The sequence below is a fragment of the Panthera tigris genome, chromosome B1 (assembly GCF_018350195.1).
Source record: "Panthera tigris isolate Pti1 chromosome B1, P.tigris_Pti1_mat1.1, whole genome shotgun sequence".
In the NCBI taxonomy this organism is placed as follows: Eukaryota; Metazoa; Chordata; class Mammalia; order Carnivora; family Felidae; genus Panthera; species Panthera tigris.
Window position 1 is genome coordinate 7,723,689 of NC_056663.1, and position 24,580 is coordinate 7,748,268.

The following is a 24,580-nucleotide window of genomic DNA, read 5'->3' on the forward strand; positions in this document are numbered from 1 at the left end:
CAATTTTAGTGAACAGTGAATATTTCGTGTAAAAATGTATTTGGGGGCACGTGCGTGGCTCAGTCGGTTAAGCCTCTGACTTTTTTTTGTATTTTTTTTAATGTCTGTTTATTTTTGAGAGAGACAGAGACAGAATGCGAGTGGGTTGGGGCAGAGAGAGAGGGAGACACAGAATCCGAAGCAGGCTCCAGGCTCTGAGCTGTCAGCACAGAGGCCGATGCGATACTTGAACCCACGAATGTAAGATCATGACCTGAGCCGAAGTTGGACACTCAACTGACTGAGCCCCCCAGGCGCCCCAAGCCTCTGACTCTTGATTTCTGCTGAGGGCTCAGGTCAGCATCTCATGGTTGTGAAATCAAGTCCTGCCTTAGGCTCCATGCTGAGTGTGGAGCCTGCTTAAGCTTCTCTCTCTCCCTCTCTCTCTGCCCTTGCCGGGCTCGCACTTTCTCTCTCTCAAAATAAAATGTAAATAAATAAATAAATAAATAAATAAGCGTTTTGTATTAAAAATATGGATACATTTTATGGCGTCCAATGTGAAATTCTCATCAAGTTCTAATATAGTTTGAAACTTCCAAAAAATTCTGAAGTCACACAATGCTCTCGTTAAAAGTTCACACTTTGCTCCCTGCTTTTTTTTTTTTTTTTTCTTTTAGGGAAAAACTCGGAAAGCACTGATATCATTGATCCTCTGGTTTCAAGGTTTCTTTAGCTTTATAAGCCACTTTATAAACCACTTTATAAATGGTTGGGTTAAAACATGTATCACTTCCAGACACATCCACCAAGACTACCAAGGAAGTAATTTTTACACGATGTAAAATGATACAGTGGGTTTTCCTTCTGTTTATAAATAGAAAACCAGACAGGTGATACAAAGATAGCTATTTATGTTTCTGAACAGAACTACAGGGAAATAATTAGACAATAGTAATCATTTAGAGGTCTTTAAAATATATCATTTAAATTGGAGAAACGCGTCAAGCGAATGGAGAACTCCGTTTGGCTACTTGTTCCAGCGTCGATACTAGTTTTTTGGGTTTTTTTAAAAGTTTATTTATTTATTTTGAGAGAGAGACAGTGGGAGCCGGGGAGGGGCAGAGACAGAGGGAGAGAGAGAATCCCAAGTTCAGAGTCCATTGCTCGAAACCATGAACCGTGAGATCACCACCTGAGCTGAGATCAAGAGTTGGACACTTAACTGACTGAGTCACCCAGAAGCCCCCAGATACTAGTTTTAAAAAACGGGTGCGTCTGCACCTCTGGAAGCCTGTGCTGATGTCACGTGCTTCTAGTGTCATAACTTTGCCACGTTAACATTTTATTACGTGAACGCGTAACACTTCCCGCCTGCCTGGGTCTGCACTGCCCTGGTACCTTTGTTTGTTTGGGAAATTCCTAATCACTGTTGAGTAGCCTTTTCTCCATGAGGACTCCTCAAGTCCCCTTCATCTTCTGAAATTCCACATGCTGATTCTATAACACTTACCACATTGTACCAGAGTTATTCTTGTATTTATTTATGTTTTAAGTGAGAATGCTTTTTTATTTTTTATTTTAGAGACAACATGGTTGGGGGGAGGGGCAGAGGGAGAGAGAGAATCTCAAGCAGTCTCTGCCCTGAGCGTGGAGCCCCTGAGGTGGGGCTTGATCCCACGACCCTGGGATCACAACCTGAGCCGAGGTCAAGAGTCAGATCAAGACGCTTAACTGACTGAGTCACCCAGGGGCCCCTATTCTTGCATTTCCAATAGACTTTGACATTCTGAAACCCAGAAAATTAGTCTTTCTGAGTTCATTGTCCCAGAATCCAACACGGAGTTAGCCGTCAAGAGGGGCTCCTGAAATAATGGATTTGATTCTGGGCAGTATGAAATCAGCATGGAGTGAAAACATTTTGCTTGACACATTCAAAATAAGCAAGAGGTCACTCTACGGTGACTCCTACGACATGCTATAATTATATTATTTTACACACACAGTTTCCAGTTATTTCACTTTAAGGTTTCTACTGGGCGCCTGGGTGGCTCAGTCAGTTAAGCGTCTGACTCTTGATTTCAGCTCAGGTCACGATCTCACGGTTGTTCGTTGCTTCAAGCCCCGCGTCGGGCTCCGCATTGACAGTGCAGAGCCTGCTTGGGATTCTCTCTCTCCCTCTCTCTGCCCCTAGCGCGTGCACATGCTCTCTCTCTCTCTAAAGAAATAAATACATAAATAAATAAACTTAAAAACATTCCTAAAAACAAAAGTTTAAAGTTTCTACCAATTATTTCTGGATGTGTTCCTGTACCACCAGTTCCGTGGGATGGAGTAAGAATAGTCAACACAGGAAATTCCTTTTATTTACTTGTTCGTCTGTTTTATGCACAAAGATAGCTGACAATTAAGGAGATGGTTAATCCTAACAGTGGCTGGAATTTTAAAATGGCAACAATGCCAATCCATTAACCAATTGTATTAAATCACATCACAGAAAACAGAAGTATTTTCTACTAGCCCCTTCTTGAAGCATCTACCCAATACTTTTCTGATTTTGACCCTGCTTTGCCATTCAACAAAGAGGTGAATAGAAAAAGTTTCTGTTGCTCATTCTTCAGAAGAATCTCCTTTTTAAAAATTTTTTTTAAATTTTTATTTATTTTTGAGAGAGAGACAGAGAGTGGGCAGGGGTAGAAAGAGAGGGAAACACAGGATCTGAAGCAGGCTCCAGGCTCTGAGCTGTCAGCACAGAACCCAATGCAGGGCTCGAACCCCCTAACTGTGAGATCATGACCTGAGCCAAAGTCGGATGCTTAACTGAATAAGCCACCCAGGAGCCCAAAAGAATCTCCTTCCTTCGTTCTATGACTTAGACCATCCCTCTAATACCCAATGACTTCTGATTACTCTTATTCATTCCAAACTTATTTTTTTTAATGTTTATTTATTTGTTTTGAGAGGGACAGCATGAGCAGGGGAGGGTTAGAGAGAGAGAGAGAGAGAGAGAGAGAATCCCAAGCAGGCTCTGCGCCATCAGCACAGAGCCTGAGGTGGGGCTCGAACTCACAAACAGAGAGATCATGACCTGAGCCGAAATCAAGACCACATGCTCAACTGAGTGAGCCACCCAGGCGCCCCTCATTCCAAATTTCTTTAACCAAAACAATCTTTTAAATCTGTCTGTTCTTCCAAATGTGAGATGAAACTAAACTTCGTGGTACATATCTTCAGTTTTACTTGTATCTCTCTCTTCCTGGAAAACGTTTTCCATGAAAGCCACCCTCAAGTTGCCTAGAATTCCTTAATTATAGCTATTCCTCCTCATTGACAGACAGCATTTCTATTAGGCCAATGCTGTGTGACTTTGAATCTTCACTAGAATGTTTCTCAAAACGTCCCTAATGCAGTGCGCCCGTTTATTTCTGAATCCAAGGATAAGGAAACGTGTCGCACACCATTTCGCGGATGCGAAGACCGATCATCAAAGAGGCTGGTTAGTTTATTCAAGGTTGCACAAGCTTACAGCTCTATAATCTGAACATCTACTGCCCCTTTCACTTCTGCTCCAACATCCACGGGATGTCCGTGTAGCTAAGAGAAGAGCCTTCTGAGACACCTCACTAAGAAATGGGTTCATATATATTTTGTTTGTTTTAACGCAAAAAGACATTGGTGCGAGTCAGATGATAAGTGGGAAGGATAAGAGGTCCAAAGCTGACAACTAGAGGGATGGCCAGTCCTAACAATGGCAGAAGTGTTTGCATTGCAACAACGCTGAGACATCAACGTCAACTGAGACATCAAAACGTTGTGTGAAAACTGGAAGAAGCCCATTTGGAAGGAATGGGGGAGCGAAGGCGAAGGGGAGGAACCAATGGCACCAAATGTACAATGTCAAGTACTGATTCTATTGCCATGAGAGGGGACCCCTTACAACTAATGGGACAGCTGGACAAATCTTCTTTACTCCTCGAGAGTTTAGATCAGACTTTGCAAAACCACAGCCCTGCTGTGGTCAGGTGAGTATTATAACTAAGTTAAGGCAGTGGGGTGTGAGAAGAACGAGGGGAGTAGCAACTGGCAGAGAGGACAGCCTGTCTCTTCCAGACGGTCAGAGACTCAGCTCCAGCTGATGGCTGTCATCCGGGATGAGGAACCCATACTGCCAGTGCTCTGGTTTGGGTAGAAAAGGTGGAACGGTGAAGTTTTACAGTAACATCTCCTGATTTTTGAATGTTGCTCATTTAAAAGCAAATTGCGTAAGCCTTTAAGCCAAACACGACACAAATGCTGGTCCTGACTGGTTTGCAACCTCTGTTTACATTCCGCTGGCTCTGTTAACTGCTGTTTGTCTTGAGAGGGCTGTATGCTCTCCCAAATGTGTTCCTTACAAGTCTGTGTTTAATTTCTCAGCAGCCCATTTGACACTCTGAAGAAAGGGGCATACCTGCAAACTATGATACCGGACGGTCTTAACAGGGAACAGAGTGGGAGTGGTTGTCTGGGCTGATATCATCATAGGAGACTTGGAACGCCAGATGTCTACACTGATCCGGTGTCTCTGCCATTGGAGCTCCTTCCTACTCTCTCTTCCATCGTCCCCTGTCTCTTTGCCTGGGACTCCTAGGAGCTATTACCCTAGAATGGCTATTTCTAACTTAGAGAAATATTCTGGTAGCAGAAGAGGGAGGGATCCCGGGATGAGAATAACCTCTGTGGGTAAGGGCTGGATTCCCTGAATTGTGAGTGGAGAGCTGAATGGCAGAATTCAGAAGATGGAGGTGATTTTATGAAGTAGCCATGACTGAGGAAGGAGCATCAAGGATAGGAACTTCAACGTACGTACCCGTCAGTCAAAACTCTAGCCCTATAGGTTGTAACATAGGCTCCTGGATGGTCAGCTTTGCTCTGGATGGTCAGCAAACGCATATTAAGCATGCAGTCTGAAGTTAAAACTCCTTCGTTACACCAATCCTTCAGCAAGTTCGTTACACCAGTCCCTAAGCATGGGGTGGTAATGCTGTGGAGCATGAAGGGACAGAGGGGTCCGAGGAACTCCATATTCACAGTCCTGCTTCTGGCTTCCAAAATGGAACACGTCTCACTAGGGGAACCAGGCCCAGGCATCCTTGGCAGTGACCGCAATGGAGTGGCAACTAAGGAGACAACTGTCAGGTGGGCGACTCGGCAGGGTCCTGGGTGGACATACGCTTTGTAAGTATGCACACTACCAAGCAAGCTGACCCCTGGAAGGGAGGAAGGCTAATGCTTGGGTTTCACTGGTTTGGCTCCAGACGAGTAGGAAGAATCACAGGTCTCAGAATCCCTGTGTCGGAACCGGAGCTATTGTTGGTTCGAGTAAACTTTTATGAATGAGCAAACAAACAGTCAAGGGAAAGGGCTGGGAATCAAGTCTGGCCTGCTGGGACTTCCGCTTCCTTTAGGACAGCCAATCACCTGCTACATTTACGAAGGCCGCAACAGTGGCACCTAGTGGCGACTCAAAATCATCGCTGAAAAATCATTAGAAGGATTAGGATTGTCCTGCCAGCCTGTCACTCTTGTAGATAATGGCAGTAACCTTATTTTTCAACTGCATTCCTTAATCAAACAAGGAATCATCAGGATTTTTTTTATTATTATTAAGAGATTAGTATGTTTCTCATTATATAGAAAAATAATACACTCCACTTGTTCCCCCACCAAAAAATCTCAACTATGAACCACTGTCCATTTGACAATAAAGATTTTGGAATAGTAGCGGTGATTAAACAAACCAAAATTCTCTTTTAATGGTTTGATAGCTATTAGATGATTCTAGTTTACAATCATGCCAATGTGCTATTTTAAGCTCAGTCTTAAATACTGTTTCAGTCCTCTGATGCCCCGGGATTATCTTTGTTCCCCTCCTAGTGAACCTGTATGTGCTGTTTGTTAGGAATCAATGAAGTCAATTAAATTTAAAGTCTACGTATTTGTCACCTCTATGAGTACACATGTGTCTCCGTAGCTAGCTTCCCAAAGATCACCAGCACAAGCTGTTGAAAAGACGATAGAAATCTACGCATTGACTGCATAACCCATCCTCCTGGCTGGCTTGGTCTAATCCTGCTCATGGTCTGAGCTGTTCTGCCTTCTCCTTAAATTGTAGGTAACTGATAAGTAGGCAAATTATGTCCTCTCTGGTAAAGATATAATTGACTTCTTTCTCTTTCCCCCAAAACATGTTTTTTGCCTCCATTTGAAATTCACTTCAACATTTTTTTATACACTATATAAATCTGTGATGTTCTGAATCTTCCTTTGAACAGGTTATAACCTCTACCTGGTTCCCTCCTATATGAGTAAAATTCTTATAACTGAGGAAGTGACATATAACTCAATAGCAAATTTCTCAATAGGGGCACCTGGGTCAGTTCGTCGGTTAAGTGTCCAACTCTTGATATCGACTCAGGTCATGATTTCACTGTTCTTGAGTTTGGTTCATGAGATGTAGCCCCACAAAGAGACTTGGGGATTTTCTCTCTCTGCCTCTCCCCAGCTCGTGCTCTCTCTCTCTCTCTATTTATTTTTATAAATAAATAAACTTTAAAAAAAACCCAAAAATTTCACAACATTAACCATGCTTTCAAGTACTGGAGAGAAAGTCCCTTTGTATACCAAGAAAAACTGTACTAAACTGCCCTGGCAATTAAACAGTTACAGAATATTTATAAATTAATCCTAAGGATCTTGCCTCAGGATTACTAAATTTCAAGTTAAAAATAAGACATTATTCAGTGCAATAATGTCTTAAGTTCTTAAGTTCTAACCTACCAAATATAAATTTCAAATTTTAAACATTAATTGAACAAAGCAATTTATGTACGTGCCAACATTAGACACTCACTGACTTGCTTGTTAGACAGTCAAGACTGACTTGCTTACTTACTGACTTACTTTGCCCACACTCTACTTTTGATTAAAAAAATCCAATATTAACTTCTCTAGAAGATTATTTGAATCAGTTGCTTTCTTATTTCTTTTTCTATCTATCCCAAGACTAATATCATTGTGGAATCAGGATGGCATAAGGACAGGGTAGTGTGGAAAACCAATTTGCAAAAAAAAACAGGACAAACTTTTTTTAATTTAGCCTGTTGTGCTCCTAGAAAAATATATCTAGGTAATAAAATCAATCAATGTATCAGTTTACATCCAGAAAACTCCAGTGTTTTCATAGTTAATGAAATATATATGCAGAGTCTTTTCTGGTTGCTTTTCTTTTCTTTTCTTTCTTTCTTTTTTTTTTTTTTTTTTTTTTGGCAAGCTGGCTATGGTTGGGAATACAGTAACACAGAAGAAATCCTCTGAGGTGGAATTTCACAACTGCTCTCCAAAAGCATAGCCGAGAGAAATTCAGCCATGCGCTGAACAAGATTTTCCTTAAGCATGTTTAAAACAGGTAAAAACATTTTCAAGAGCCCTTCAACCTAGAGTCCCTGAAGATTAAAATTGTGGATTAAAAATGTTGGCAGTCATCTCTAGAACCAGAAAGCTTTGTCTTGGGGGCCCACAGTCTTGTGAGGTATTTTCAGCAAATTGCTTCATCTGGGACTCCCGTTCATAGCAACATCTTGTCTTGTTTTCATACAGAAACAGTCTACCATGTATTTTCCAGAGCTACAAGACTGGACGTTGCTTTCTTTTGCCTATGCTTAGTCTGTCACGCTGTCAATGTATCATATATACTTCTTCAATGTTATTTATAAAGCTTTGATAAATTTTATTAAATACATGGACAGTAAAATATATATTACACACACACACACACACACACACACACACACACGAATTGAGTGCCCACATTGGGAATTTTATATTTAGGGAGCCATGATATTCATTTCAGATAAAAGTTTCCTGTGCCTTCTACCAAAATATAATTCTATATAAGTTGAAAATAGATTATTATTTAAGTAGAAGACAGTAAAATGAAGGGTATAAAGTCAGGTCCAAGAAAAGAATAACGTTACTCATGTTTCTATTAACTCCCAATATTCAATGCAAATATATGTTCAAATAGCATCTCCCCTTTTACTAAAGAAATGTATTCACATAATTTTCCTCCAATCTGATGGGCCATGTGTACACTCTTGGGACATTTCAACTTTCCCTGGGGACAATTCATTATTTGCCAAAGTCAAACAATAATTGCTGAGATAAAATTTACCTATGGGGAAGCGTGGCTTTGACATAATGGCAGTGGCTTTAGAGCATAGATGGGCCATCTCTCATTTATGCTCCCCAGAGCAAGAGATGAGAAACACATTTTCAAGGCCACGTTAGATAGATAGATAAAAAGACAGGTGGATACATGGACAGATGGCTTTAGAAACACCAAGGTTCACCATGCACTCTTGAGCCACATTTTTATTTTATTTTATTTTTTAAATTTTTTTAATGTTGATTTATTTTTGAGAGAGAGAGAGAGTGAGATAGAGTGTGAGCAGGGGAGGGCCAGAGAGAGGGAGACACAGAATCAGAAGCAGGCTCCAGGCTCTGAGACTTCAGCACAGAGGCGGGGCTTGAACTTGCCGGACGGCGAGATTACGACCTGAGCTAAAGTCGGACGCTCAAGTGACTGAGCCACCCAGGCGCCCCTTGAGCCACATTTTTAGACACATTTAAGGACTTTTCTAGTGGTTGCTGATAAATGTTTAACAACCAGCCTTCTGAAAACAAACACGTGCATATATGCGTGTACATAAGTTTACTGTAAACTTTTCTGATATAAAGGGTATGTTGCCTGCAATTTACACATAATACAATATGCAATATTCTTTGTTTTATATTCCATGCACCTAATTGATTTTCACGGAATCTTCTATTAAGTTTTGCCAAACTCTTCTATTTGTTGCCCACTTAGGGCTGCATTTGATAGATGAGTGTAGTGACTTACGGCTGACTTGAGCGTTGATTGATATTTTTATTTACGTTAATGAGTAAACCAAAAGCAAAACAATAAAGGCTTGTTCATCACTGACTTTAGCAACTTTTTCGCGGCGTTGGATAATAATTTTTGAATATTGGAAGCCGAGTTCCTCAGTGTGTGGTGCTATTTACAGTGTAACAGCTACAAACACATCCCTCTTTACAGCTGAATTGTATTGTTCATATTTTCCCCATCACCTTCTTAAGTCTATACCAGGGACTGGCAGCCTGTAGATCAAATCCAGCTTGCCTCCTGTTTGTGTTAATAAAGTCTTTTAGGGACACAGCCACCTCCATTCATTTATGTATTTTCTGACTGCTTCCGAGCTACAGCAGCAGAATTGAGTAGATAGAGACCATACAACTCACAAAGCCCCAAATATTTACTATCCGGCTCTTTACAGAAACAGTTTTCTGACTCCCGAAATAAACCAGCACTTACCCAGAGAAGTTTTGGTGACAATGGATATGTTCTTTATCTGCACTATTCAATACGGTAACCACAGCCGTATCTATCGAGCTCGTAACTATCGAGCACTTGGAATGGGGTTACTGTGACTGAGGAGCTAAAGTTGTCATTCTATTGAAATTAATTTAAATTTAAGTAACCACAGGGGCCCCTGGGTGGCTCAGTCCATTAAGCATCCGGCTTCGGCTCAGGTCATGATCTCACGGTTCATGAGTTCGAGCCCTGCGTCGGGCTCTGTGCTGACAGCTCACAGCCTGAAGCCTGCTTCAGATTCTGTGTCTCCCTCTCTCTCTGACCCTCCCCAGCTCTCGCTGTCTCTCTCAGTCTCTCAAAAATGAATGAATGTTGAAAAAAAAATTTTAATTAAAAAATAACCACATTTTATAGTAGATACTATGTTACACAGTGTAGGTCGAGACAGTCAACAAAACTATGAACCACACCCTGATTTGTAGAACTAGCTCATTTCTGGAGTGTGAATACCCCCATTTTGGCAATTTCAAGCCATCAGTGTGATATCATTGAATGCCAAATTGGGAAGAAATATGCAATATTATATAATATTTCCACCATACAGACTTTGACATAAATAGACTTAGTGGACATAAATAACCTCAAGAACACAGATACAAGTAAAATATTAAGAAATAATCATAAAGTGTGTGAATTTTGAGTATACTTTGTTTTCAATAAAATTTTTAAATTATAAGTTTGTATCATTTAATTTTAACTGTAGCTGGGTTTAACAACGGGTTGCAAAAATCCTGAAAAATATAAGTCCTCTCTCTCCGGCCAGTACAATCTGGCTTTAACAGCCTACTGAGTGAACACCCCATGTACTTTACTACTACATGTAAAATAAATCAAACTGAAAAAAGGTATTAAAGAACTAACATGAGTGAGAGAGAACACTGAAAAAGTGTGTGAGTCTAAAACTCATTTGTCAAAGTGGATGCACTGCCGAAGACAAGGAAGGCATTTCTACTTGTCTGAAGACCAACGCCTTACAGAAGCGTGGAGGCTATAGAATAGGGCTTTGTTTTTGTTTGTTTGTTTGTTTGTTTTTTGTATTTAATTTGTTTTGATTGGGCTTTATTAATGACATATTGAAGGTACATTAAAACTTTTCTTTTTTCTTTTTACTTTTAATATGAAATTTAGTGTCCAGTTGGTTTCCATACAACACCCAGTGCTCATCCCAACAGGGGCCCTCCTCAATCCCCATCACCCACTTTCTCCTCCCTCCCACCCCCCATCAACCCTCAGTTTGTTCTCAGTATTTAAGAGTCTCTTATGGTTTGCCTCCCTCCCTCTCTAACTTTTTTTTTCCCCTTCCCCTCCCCCATGGTCTTCTGTTAAGTTTGTCAGGATCAACATAAGAGTGAAAACATATGGTATCTGTCTCTCTCTGTAAGACTTATTTCACTTAGCATAATACTCTCCAGTTCCATCCACGTTGCTACAAAATGCCAGATTTCATTCTTTCCCATTGCCAAGTAGTATTCCATTGTGTATATAAACCACAATTTCTTTATCCATTCATCAGTTGATGGACATTTAGGCTCTTTCCATAATTTGGCTATTGTTGAAAGTGCTGCTAGAAACATTGGGGTACAAGTGCCCCTATGCATCAGCACTCCTGTATCCCTTGGGGAAATTCCTAGGAGTGCTATTGCTGGGTCATAAGGTAGGTCCATTTTTAATTTTTTGAGGAACCTCCACACTGTTTTCCAGAGGGGCTGCACGAGTTCGCATTCCCACCAACAGTGCAAGAGGGTTCCTGTTTCTCCACATCCTCTCCAGCATCTGTAGTCTCCTGATTTGTTCATTTTGGCCACTCTGTCGTGAGGTGGTATCTCAGTGTGGTTTTGATTTGTATTGCCCTGATAAGGAGTCACTCCTCATCAGGGAAATAGAATAGGGCTTGGTAACCTAGGGAGGGTTATGGATCCTTAAAGGGATTCTGGAAGGTGAAATCTCTGGATTCACATGCAAATTTTATGTGAATGTACAGAAAACATTTTCCTAGGAAAAAGTCAAAATTTCTGGAGGGTTGAGGAATCAGGATTTTGAGTATTGGAACATCAAAGGGGGTAACCTCACTCAAAAATTTGATAAACACATTTGAGGACTAAATATAATGAGTTGAGGCTGGAACCGTAGCCTTCTGGATCCGAAGACTGAAGCAGGTAAAGGCAGATGAGAGTTGGCACTAGATGAGAAATGGAGTCGAGGGGGTTCCTATGAGGCTGGGGCAGGACCTAGACTCACCACTTGAAAACCACCTGAAGTATTCATCAACTGAAACATTGTACTGAGTGATTTATATATAATTCAGTACAGAGGGACAATAAGAACAAATAGGAAAAGAAAAAGTGATAAAGACATACGCTAGGTAGATCTGACAAATCTATTATAGGTCCATTTGAAATTTTAGAGGAGGAAAGTAGAATAAATATTGAAAGGAATAGAAATTGAGAGTTCTTCACAACTGAAGATTTGGAGATATTTGCAAAGAGTATATTGAACAAAGATTAACACCAACTATTTAAAAAATGACAAATCGGTAAGGAAAAGAGAAAAAAATAAAGAAAAATAATCAAAGGAAAGGAAGACTTCATTTATAAACAGAAAAAGATGTTCCATATCAACAAATTCAGGAAATACATATTTAAATCATAAAGAGATGCCATTTTACATCGATTACATTAAAAACTACGAAAATATGGGGCGCCTGGGTGGCTCAGTCAGTTAAGCCTCTGACTTCGGCTTAGGTCATGATCTCGCGTTTCATGAGTTCAAGCCCCGCGTCGGGCTCTGTGCTGACAGCTCAGAGCCTGGAGCCTGCTTCGGATTCTGTGTCTCCCCCTCTCTCTGCTCCTCCCCTGCTTGTGCTCTCTCTCTGTCTCTCAAAAATGAATAAATGCTAAAAAAAAAATTTAAAAAGCTATGAAAATATGATGTTGGTGAGGATATGGAGCAGGAAAAACATTTACATACTGCTGGTTATAGTATAAATGGAGAAGAATTAGGTAATATCTATCGTACTTGAAGGTACGTATGTATCGTGACCCAGAAATCCCAACTGTGGTCTGAGAAACTCATAGAAAAGTAAACATATAAGGAGATTCATTTCATTTTGCAATACGGAAAAGTTCACATAACTTAAATACTCCATAGGTAAATAAGTAAATTGTGATTTTGTACAGTGAGATCCACATCAATCAACATGAACAAACTATAACTATACTTACCAATATGTATAAAATTAAAAAAATAATGATGGGAAATAAAACGAATTTAGAATATATGTTAATCTGTTAGATTAGTTAATCTAATTAGATGAGAGGGTAATCCAAAGACAAGAGAAAAAAAGGATGATTTTACTTTATCCATATTTGTGTTATTTTTTTTAAAAAGACATGATACAAATATGACAGAAGACTGCAATTTATTAAATATGTTTATTGTAGTGTTTTCTGTATTTTCCTCTTTAAATACTTTGTAAACTTTTTTAATGAATCAAATCGATGTTATTCTAGAGATAAAATCTCAAATATTATGCAATTATTAGTTAATTAATTTTAAGCCCTTTTGGTATTTCATGAAGTCCAAAGAATGACATTGGATAAGCAATCATTTCATAATATCAGAAATGCTAATTTTAAATATATGTAATAAATATACACTTTAATATTAAAATTATGGAAATAAATTGTTTTTTTAAAAAACTTTCAAATTTTAGAAGTGTGTTTATATACAGTAAGGTTTTAAATATTCAGCGCTCTAGGTATTTGATGTACAGTTTGATCAGTTTTTTTGTCACACTATTTCTGTTCTCTTGCCATTTTTACATTTAAAATAGGACTTTTTAAAAATGTATATTTATTTTGAGAGCAAGGAGAGAGAGCGAGTGGTGGAGGGGCAGAGAGAAAGGGAGAGAGAGAGAGAGAGGGAGAGGAAGAGAGGGAGAGAGAGAGAGGGAGAGAATCCCAAGCAGGCTCTGTGCTCTCAGCACAGAGCCTGATACCGGGCTTGAACCCACGAACTGTGAGATCATGACCTGAGCTGAAATCAAGAGTCAGACACTTAACTGACTGAACCACCCAGGTGCCCCTGTGAGTGCTTTTTCTTTTCTTTCTTTAATTTTTTTTCTTTAAAGTGAATCTAAAGCCTTTTTGGCTAAATTTCCCAAAAATTAAAGTTTAAAAAGTCCTTCCCAGGGGCGCCTGGGTGGCTCAGCCGGTTAAGCATCCGACTTCGGCTCATGATCTTGTGGTTCATGGGTTTGAGCCCCGCATTGGGCTCTGTGCTGACAGCTCAGAGCCTGGAGCCTACTTCAGATTCTGTGTCTCCCTCTCTCTCTGCCCCTCCCCTGCTCATGCTCTGTCACTCTCTCTCCAAAACAAATAAACATTAAAAAAAATTTTTTTTAAAGTCCTTCCTGATTGGTTTTTTATTTAGAATATCCACTAAAAAAGCACTTGCCACATTAAATAACATGGACTATCTTTTCAAAGCCACTGGTCTCTTAGAACATGCCTAGCCTTGAGGATGAATCGACTATACGCATTTGGTTCCCTAATCACTTTGCTTTAAATTTCATCCTGAAGAACTCTGTGTACTCTATGTGTTAAGAATTAACGATTGCCCTGAAAATGCCAGCCAGGCTGAGCCACTGACAATTGTTTTCACTGTGTGATGAGAGCATCACATTAAATATTTGTTGAAGAAAGAATGAAAATCAGGGTAAAGAGATCTTTTCCTTACGAATTACGTTATATTGTTTCTCTGGGTTCTCAATCTAACTATATCTGTCATTATTTAAATTTCTCTTTCAAAACTAATGAACCAAATCACAGACAAGGGAGAAGAGTACTCAACTGGGAATCAGAGCTCGTGGTATCAGTTCTGCTATTAATGTAGCTATATGACCTTGACAAATTCTATAACTTTCCAGGCCTCAGTTCCTTCACCTTTAAATTGTGAATGCATAACTAGATTTCTTTAAAAAAAATTTTTTTTACATTTGTTTATTTTTGATAGAGAGAGACAGAGCACAAGTGGGGGAGGGGCAGAGAGAGAAGAAGACACAGAGTCTGAAGCAGGCTCCAGGCTCCAGGCTCCGAGATGTCAGCACAGAGGCGAGCACACGGGGCTCGAACTCACAAACCGCGAGATCATGACCTGAGCTGAAGTCTGACGCTTAACTGACGGAGCCACCCAGGCACCCCATAACCAGATAATTTCTAATGTTTCATTTGCTTTCATGATTCTTAAGTGGAGACTTAGAGCATTTTTGAATCAATGAGACACAAAAGACTTTTCCATCCAACCAATGGGCCAAGCTAGACATTTTGTCTTTGACAACTCTTTCTCTTGATGTCTCTTACTGACTATTCAGCATGGTACCTAGCAAATAGTCATAAATGAAAATGACAGTTATTCTCCCAGAAATGTTCGTTATAATCTTACCTCTTCATTGCTCTTATTTTTATTGTCTTAATTTAGGCCATTAGCATCTTTTCCATGAACCACTGCCTTTTTCTCCTAATTGATCATGTCTTTCATTTCTTTGCATCCTTTTTATCTCCAACATTTGGAAGTATCCTTCCTCAAGCCCAAGGTTTTAGGGGTTAAGGTCTAACCTACATAGAAAGTCCAATATCGGGGCGCCTGGGTGGCTCAGTCGTTAAGCGTCCGACTTCAGCTCAGGTCACAATCTCGCGGTCCGTGAGTTCGAGCCTCGCGTCGGGCTCTGGGCTGATGGCCTGCTTCTGATTCTGTGTCTCCCTCTCTCTCTGCCCCTCCCCCGTTCATGCTCTGTCTCTCTCTGTCTCAAAAATAAAAAATAAACGTTAAAAAAATTAAAAAAAAAGAAAGTCCAATATCTTTCTCAATCTGGTTTTCTTATTTTTCCAGTTTAACTTTTTGCCAATTTCCGTCTTCCCACATTTCTTTAGGTAGCTCTTACCTCCTCTAGACAAGGCAATTAAGTCAAAATCAGTTAAACCAATCATGCATTTCCCCCACTTTTGGCCATGTTGTTCCTGTTCCACAATGTCTGCTCGCCTTCTCCATCAGGTGAAATCTATTTATTTATTATGTTCCTGTTCAAACATCACCTTTTTAAAAAGTTTATTTATTTTGAGGGAGAGAGCAAGAGGTAGGGGCAGAAAGAGAGGGGCAGAATCCCAAGCAGTCTCCATGCTGTCAGTGCAGAGCCTGACCTGGGGCAGGGGACAGCTTGATCTCATGACCGTGAGATCATGACCCGAGCTGAAACCAAGAGTGGGACACTTAACAGACTGAACCACCAGGCACCCTTCAAACATTCTTATTTTCTCTGAACACACTGGAAGAAAAATTTCTCCCTCTCGCACCTGGAATCATCTCATAAGACTGTTATACAACCGTGTTTCAGAGCTTACATGGGAATGATACTAAGTTGTTGCCCTCTCTACTTTCTCTGGTAGATCAAATGCTAATTTATCCATCCATCCATCCATCCATCCATCCATCCATCCATCCGTTATCAAAGATCTGCTATTCATCAAGCACCTTTTTAGAATGTAGGCAAGAGTTCTAAGAACTGGAATGTTTGGGTGGCTCAGTCAGGTAAGCATCAGGCTCAATATGGGCTCAGGTTTGTGTTCTGGAGGTCCTGGGATCGAGTCTTGAACAGTGCGCAAAGCCTCCTTGGGATTCTTTCTCTCCCGCTCTCTCTGCTCCTTCCCTGCCCACACGTGCTGTCTCTCAGAATAAATAAAAACTTAAAAAAATTATTGTAAGCACTGATTCCAGTTTTTAAACAGTGTATTGCCTATGTGGAAAGGCAACTTTGAAGTGAATTTTAATTTGCAAAACAGAATGTTAAGTGCTGTGATGGGGTACGGTCTGCGGGGAATATTTTAGAAGAAAGAGGAGAAAAATCTATGGCACAGATGGATAGGAATTATGTCCAGGCAATTTCTCTGGTTGGGGGGATTAATTTATTAATTAATTAACTATCTAGAGTCTGACATATAATTCAAGTTCAGTAATTATTGTTAAATATCCTTTATTCCGAGCCTTATTTTCTTCAGTGTGTTTGATAAGGGCTGTAAATAGTGAAGATGTTTCAGAGATATGAAGAAATTACGAATGACAGTACCAAGCATTTCCACTGAACCAGATTTCCACAAGGAAAATGTCAGCTTTGCACACATTGATGGCAGGTGTATTATCTACCTAGCACTCCACTAACAAAGACAAATAATCGCCTCCAAAGTGGTCTCCTACTGAGCTACCTGAGCCCAACGAGACAGTAATGAAGCGCAGGAGAGACGGCATTTTGCACGCATTCCCATTCCAGGACATGACAGTTCATGACCAGTGCAGCCTCGCCGCTGAAGGAGGCTCAACGCCGTCCTCCACGCCCCTCAAGAAGACGGGGTGAGTTATTTATTGCATATTTGACTCATTTCCCTAGAAAGTGCGGACGCGGTATGTGGAATATGTTAGGTTGTGGGAACGCCGGCGGCTCACTGCTCTCCTCCACTTTCAGCCTCGCTGTAAACTCTGCAGCAGCTCCGCCAATGCCTGGAACGGCGTCCGCCGCGCAGACTCCCCGTTGCCAGGTAACCAGCCTCCCTCCACCCACCCTCTCCCGGGTCAGGCGCCGCTGCCGCCTCTCCGCCTGGCGCTCCAATCAGGGACCAGCGTGGCCGTCACGTGGCCTTCCTGGAGGGCCCAGGAGAGCGGGGCGCGCGGTCCGGCGCGACGAGCCCCTCCCTCCCCGCGCCCTCCCCCCGCAACCCGCGGCCCGGCCGCCCCGCCCCGCGAGCCCGCGGCGCGCAGGCGGGGAGGGCGGGGCGCACGCGGGCTGATCTTGCGCCGCCGCCGCCGCGCCCGCTTCAGCACCTTCCGCTGTCCGCCGCTGCGGTCGCCGCCTCCTCCAGGTAAGGAGCCCGCGGGGCGCAGGGTGAGAGCGGGGCGGGCGCGGGCGTGAACGGTGGTCTTCGAACCGCGGTGGCGTCGCTGGAGCCGGCGTGCGAGCGCGCCCGTGGGGACCGCACACCGGGGCTGAGCGCGCCCTCCCGGGATTTGCACACGACGTTGCTGGCGGGGGAAGCTTCGGAGTTTTCGGGTCACGCACCTGATTATCACGAGGCACAACGCGCAGCCAGCGTGGGTTTATCTGAGCTGCGCCTGGGGTGTAAAGCGGCCACGACGAGGGACACAGTTCTAATTCTTAAGGTTATTAAGTGTTTGTACCACCGGAGTCAGGTTGTTATTCACATCTCTGTGCCCGCCGGGCGCTTCTCTACTAACTACCAGCCCTTTCGAAGATGGTCTTAATATTCAGGTTTTACTGAGTGAAAAGGAAAAAAAAAAGACGGTATTAAGTGTGAGAGGCATAGCCTGTGGTAAATCATAAAAATACAATGTTTTCCTGCTTTTCCACCCACAGGTCCCCAGAGTTTTGCATACAAATATTAAATACATATATTTGTATTTTGCATACACATATTAAAAGGAGCAAATTTAAGATGACTTTTTAATTTTTACTACATTAAAAGCCATTGATTTAAATGAAATTTAGTGAAGTTTGATTATGTACCAAATCTAACCCACTTGTTTTTGTAACTTCTTTTGATGTTACAATGGATGGAGCCTTTCTCAAGGGTTTGAACGGAGAGATTACATTTCTGAATGTTTCACTGAGTGTTTCGGAAATATCCCCCAGAGAAACTTATTTTCCCTACCAATTTTTTTTTTTTTAAGTTTATTTATTTTGAGAGAGAGACAGAGAGCGAGCAGGGGAGGGGCAGAAAGAGGGAGAGAGAATCCCAAGCAGGCTCCGCGCTGTCAGCACAGAGCCAGACCCAGGGCGGAACCCACGAACCATGAGATCATGATCGGAGCTGAAATTGACAGTCTCGTGCTTAACCGGCTGAGCCACCCAGGTTCCCCTCCCTACCAATTTTTAGAAACAAAGTTACAAGCCCTTCTAGAACATTTTAAGGAACCTCAGGTAAGAAAAAGGTTTTCCTCTACGTTTTCTTTATAGAGTAAATTCTTTGGGGGGAATTTCTAAAATTCTCTTTAGGTGTCTGTATCTCTTGCTCACAGATCTCCGGGAATAATCTCCTCCCCAGTGAGAGAATAATCTCCAGGTGATTATGCTAGAACACCGCAGGTGTTGGGTATTCGCACTGCTCTGCTTCAGAGGAGCCCGTGCGGGGCCTCTGGTGATGCAGCCCCTGGGGAAAAAGCACCCTGTTCCATCCTCTTGGGATTCTGCCTCACTGGCCTAGGTGTGCAAGGAGATGGGCATAGTTGTGTCTTACCTGTGTGAAGGAGGAAATCTGACAGTCTTTCACTGTTCTGTGATCTAACATTAAAACAGTAATTAAGTGACTATGAAAAATGGTCCATTAACTCAAAATTTGGGGAAACATTAGTGGATTAGAGATTAGTGTTACAAATGCTAGTTTTAGGTCATTACATTGAGTTTTTGGGAAGTCTTCTCAATTGGAATAAACCAGGGGCCTATTTCAAAGGGCATGCGTGGAAAGAAAAACCTTCTTTCCTCCCTTCCTTCCTTCCTTCCTTCCTTAACAGCCCTAAATATAATGGGCACTGTATTTATTTTTTATGTGCAATATAAAAAATCATATTTTCTTAAGTGAGGTCTTTAAACTTTATATTAAAATGGCTAGTTGAATATTATTATTTATATTGATCTGAATTTCTCCTGCATTAATATTTATAGAAATACATAAAGAACTGTGGGTATCTCTGGGGGGAAAAAGCAAATATATTTACTGGAAAGTTTAAAAATTCTTTCTTTTTATTTGTTATTCCTAATATTGGTGTCCTAAAATTTTTTGACTCTTATTCATTACATAGTAATGAATTTAGCTTAGTAGTTTAGCATAGTAATTTAGCATAGTAATGAATTTACCACAAATTTAGCTTTGGAAAAAAATGTTGAAAAATTTTTTAAACGTCTGTTTATTTTTGTGAGAGAGAGGCAGAACATGAGTGGGGAAGGGGTAGAGAGAGAGGGAGACAGAATCTGAGGCAGGCTCCAGGCTCTGAGCTGTCAGCACAGACGTGGGGCTCAGCACAGCTCCGACGTGGGGCTCAAGCACATAAACTGTGAGATCATGACCTGAGCCAAAGTTGGACGCTTGACCGACTGAGCCACCCAGGCACCCCTGGAAAAAAAAAATGTTTTTAAATCTTCTGCTCCCAGTAGAGGGACTGTGAGGGCTAGAATGTTTTTGTTGTTCTCTCTTGCCTGTCGGTATACCCTCAGCCTGGGCTTGGAGAAGCCAGTGGCGGTTTTGAAATCACTCAGAGAAGATTAGGAACAGCTACAGTTTTGGTTTTTTCACCCTGATAGATACTAGAAGTCCAACATAAGTGATTAGATTATCATGATCAATAAAATTTGTTCAACTTCTCCAGATTACCTAATTTTGTTTGCCTGAACTCTGTAATGAAGACTAAAGTGAAATTCAAACAATGGCGAAGGATTTACATTTCCTTCCTATATTCTAGAATGTATTTGCAATCTAATACATGCCAGAAAGGTAAGTTTATCAGATGACTGAATAAGCAGTTTACTCAGCTCTTCATGGTATAACGAGGTATATACAACTTTGTGCGATTGATGAGTTCTGTCATTTTGTCTTTCGTATGTCTATTCCATTTAGCAGATTGAAATATTAGAGTGAAGGCATACAGCTTTTAGTGTGTTTTCAGGAACAGAGTATTTTACTGAGAGTATTTTAATCCATAAAAATCATGTTAGGAATTTGGGAGGAGTTTCTTATTAACTCTGACTTCTTTTGTATCAGAAAGATACATTAAACTAAGAATTGCTTGGCACTTTTCAACATCCAAGATCTGCTGTGTTCTGTGATAATTACATGGTAATTATTCTCTCACTGTTGATGACACTATTCCTGGAGATTGGTGAGCAAGAAATGAGATGTGGATGCCTAAAGAGAATTTGAGAAATTCCCCAAAGAATTTACTCTATACAGAAACAAAACCCAAAGGAAAATCTTTTGTCTTACCTGAGGTTACTTAAAATGTTCAAGAAGGATTTGTGACTTTGGTTACAAATATTGGTAGGGAAATGTAAAATGACCAGCTTTGACCTATGCCTTTGTATAGCTAAAGAAAATAATCCCGTCATGATTGATTAGAAGGATTTCAAAAGTTCTGGTGGTAAAACATTAGGATAGAGGGTTCAGATTGTTGTTACTTGATTTCAATGCCTAGAAAAAATATCTATATCTTATATAGATATCTGTATATAACTGGAGAGAAATTCAAACATTTGAAATAGGCTAGACTTTGTAAAAAAAAAAAAAAAAAAGGGGGGGGGGAGCCTGCAATTGAAGCCGTTGGTGGCACTTGTGATCCAGATGTGACATTATTGGCTACTCGAGTGAGATAATTTAAAAAAACAATGACAGAAGTCTTACTTTTTATTACTTTACATGTACTTCCAAAGTGTGATTTTCTAGCCTGATTACCTCCTAAAACTCTGGAATTCTGCATTTTAATTATCTATAGTAACAACAGTAAGTCATATAAATCTACACTAAGATCATATGGGAGATAATTTGTCACTGTTATTTGCTATTATAGGGATGACTGATAGTTGTCATGTTCAGGAAAACTATCAAAAGATGTAGGAAATGATTTTTCATGCTTTGGTGGGGATGTCACAACATTCAATACTTGGTTCGTAGATCCGAATGCTCAGACATTGAGAACTCACAGGAGAGGAGTTCAGTAGTTTTCCTTATTCTTAGGTTCGTCATTATCTTCCACAGTGTTGACACGTTAGGTTGTGAGCATCAACCAGTATCCCCAGCATCCTCATTTGCAGTTATGTGTAATAAGTTCAGTTTCTTACCACACACACACACACACAATTTACTCTCAAATTGGAAAGTGGAAGATAATTCTCATCACACCGAGCACTCATGTTGATGTGCTGTAGGAAAACCTTCATTTTCCAATATATAACAGCCCCATGTGGAGCCTTGAGAATTGATGGTCGGTTAATACGAAACAGGTAATATTTAAGCTTGGTCCTTTGAAATAAAACATTATGAATGAGTTTTAATGAAGAGTTAAGCAACATTTTATTTTTAAGGTAAACATGGTAATGGTTTTGAAGGGTTCATTTCAGAATTTTGGCCAGAAGGGTCCTTAGAGACCAGTTAATCTAACACTTATTTTGGATGAGATCACAACACACACAATGATGTGTTGCTCAGAGTGAATCTGTGGAAGAGGTGATCACCAGCATCATTTTCTCTTTCATTGTATTTTTTCAAATGACTAATTCAAAAGTTTGAGTAGTCAAGGATTTAGATGGCTTACATTTATTCTATATTGTTAAAATAACTGTACAAAATGAACGTCGTACATGGGTTTGGCCTCCTAGAAAGTTTACTTAAAATACTGGTTAAAAAGTGTTTTCCCACAATTTGTGCCATTTTTTAATTTTCTCGTTAATACAGGTTGAGTTTTGCTGTAAAGTCCTTTGTGATTTTTTGGGATCCAGTTACCTTAGAAATTCTTTATCCTAATGAGTCTCAGTGGTACATAAGTGTGCAGAGCCATCACACCTACAGTTGGGTGTTAAGAAGACTAGAAATAAGAAGCTTTCAGAAGTCACATCTGCAGCCTGGATGGTGGTTACCATTGGGCAACAGTTTGAAGTCAGATGTTTATTTTCTAGACCTCGTGCCACTTTGATAGCAGAGCCGTCTAGAGCGGGGTTAGTCGAGGTGTGCCTTGCACCAGCAGCAACTGCATCTCCTCGGAGCTGGATGGAAATGCACATCCTCAGGCCACACCCCTAGCAAACCAGAATCTGTGTTTTAATAAGCCTCAAGTGATTCTTAACCAAGTAGAGTTTGGGAAGTACTGATTGATATAAGGTGCGTTATGCCTTTGGACCCGGTCCCCTCATGAGCTGCTAATGGCCATGCATGCTTCCCCTTTTGAAACTTTACTTGGGAGCACCAGGAACTGCTAAGTAAATGAATCCACCTGAAAATGTAATAGTGGCTACATTTCATAAACGTGTGATAATATCTTTTTGGACATAATGTATCACCTTCACTATCCATCTTTAAGGGGAATTTTATGTTGGCCAGGGGCATAATTTTTGACAGATGGGCTACTAAGTAGATTAACAACTTACCTGATCTGCATTGGCCCTGCCTTAGCCTATACAACCCTTCACTTCTCAAACTTTAGGATTCATCTCAGGCCTTCTATCAATGTATGCATGCATACGTTAAAGACCTTTTTGGATTTAGTGACATCATACGGACTATTTCTTTTCATTTTAAAGCTTTTAAGCTTTAAAACCATTGGATTTCCTTTGCTAGTTTTTCTAAATTGACTTGCCAAAATATATTTATTTACTTATTTTGAGAGAGAGCATGCACATGTGAGCGCATGAGTGGGGGTGGGACAGAGAGAGAAGGAAAGATAGAGAATCCCAAGCAGATTCTGCCCTGTCAGCTTGGAGCCCAACGTGGGGCTCGATCTCAGGAATTGTGAGATCACGATCTGAGCTGAAATCAATAGTCGGAAGCTTAACTGACTGAGCCACCCAGGTGCTCCATCAAAATAATTTTCTAACACACCTTGTCTAGAACAAGAAAATGCCAGTCCGAGTAACAGCTTCTGCCAAATGGGAATCATGATTTTCACAGACAGATAAAGGCCACCCTACCTTAAAAACTCATATGAATAATCCAACCCACAGAACAGATTAATTAGAAGGGGGCGGGGATCCTCAGGTTTACAGAATGATTCGTGGTATAGCTTCTCAAGTCTTTCTTCAGCAGGAATGATCCTGTTTATAGAACCTAAGGTTACACATTCTTGCCATACCCTATATGGAAATAATCCTATTTTTTTTTATGATAAATACATGTTTATATCAAATGTCTCTCTCAGTGGAATATTGACTTCAAACTTACTAGTTTATGGATGAACACATATGACTTCACTCCTCTGCTTTTCTTCAGCTGACTCAGAATGGTCACACTGAAGGTATATAAATGATCATATTGTTTAAGAAAAGCGGATTACTTCTTCGGTCAAATTAAAAATTACCCCACATTGCCGCTCAGGAGATTCTGTAATCCTCCAAGCACCTAGAGAGATCTAATTCCATAATTCATGGAATTTTCCTTTTGCTGGATAAAATGTAGGAAAGTATAAAAATAAATATGCAGATGGGTGATAAAATACGTGTAGGCGGATGATAGAATAACTACATTCACTTAGGCTGCGTCTTTGAATCCCTGTCTTGATCTTACTTGTAATTTCTGTGTGTTACTGATCAGATTGGAATTCATACTGGCGTAGTGGTCATTTTGAGTGCAAACCAGAACTACCATAATGACCTTGGTCTTTTCTATTTGCTACCTAATCCATGATTTTAATGCAGGTTAATACTGTGCTTGTTGTGACCTATTTTACCATGTAAGCTCTTAAGAACATCATGATTTGACATATGTCGGGCATGCTTGGATAAACCGCCCCGCCAAGCACATGAAAGGTAAACCTAGGAATGATAGAAATTTGAGAGATGAATCTTGATCAGTACAAGACACCAGAGGCAGCTTTTCGGCTAAATTATCTTTGCGCCATTAAACTAAGTAAGTAGTTCTCCACCTTTACTGTGCATATAAGTCATCTGGTAGTAATGTTAAAAAGCAAGTCTCCAGGCTTTACCCGAAGATTTTGATCCACTAGCTTTGGGGTGTGAATCTGCATCCAGGAATCTGCATGTTTTTGCAAGTTTCTCAGTTAATTCTGATGCAGGAGATCTGAGACACACACTTTGAGATGATTTAGAGGTCTTTTAAAATTTCATTCGTCCTTGATAATCTGTGCCTCTACCTATCAGTGAGAATAGTGGTCATTTAGAATTATGGATACCAGACAGAGGAGAAAGATCTCAAATGAGTGGGCCAGTGGCCGATTAAAAAAAAAAATCCTTCCCATTTTTGGACAGTTTCCAAATGTTTTTGAATAAGCACATACTGATATATGATTATGAAAATATTTTTGCATAACTCTGAATGTATAATGTATTAAAATTTTCTTTATTCTTAA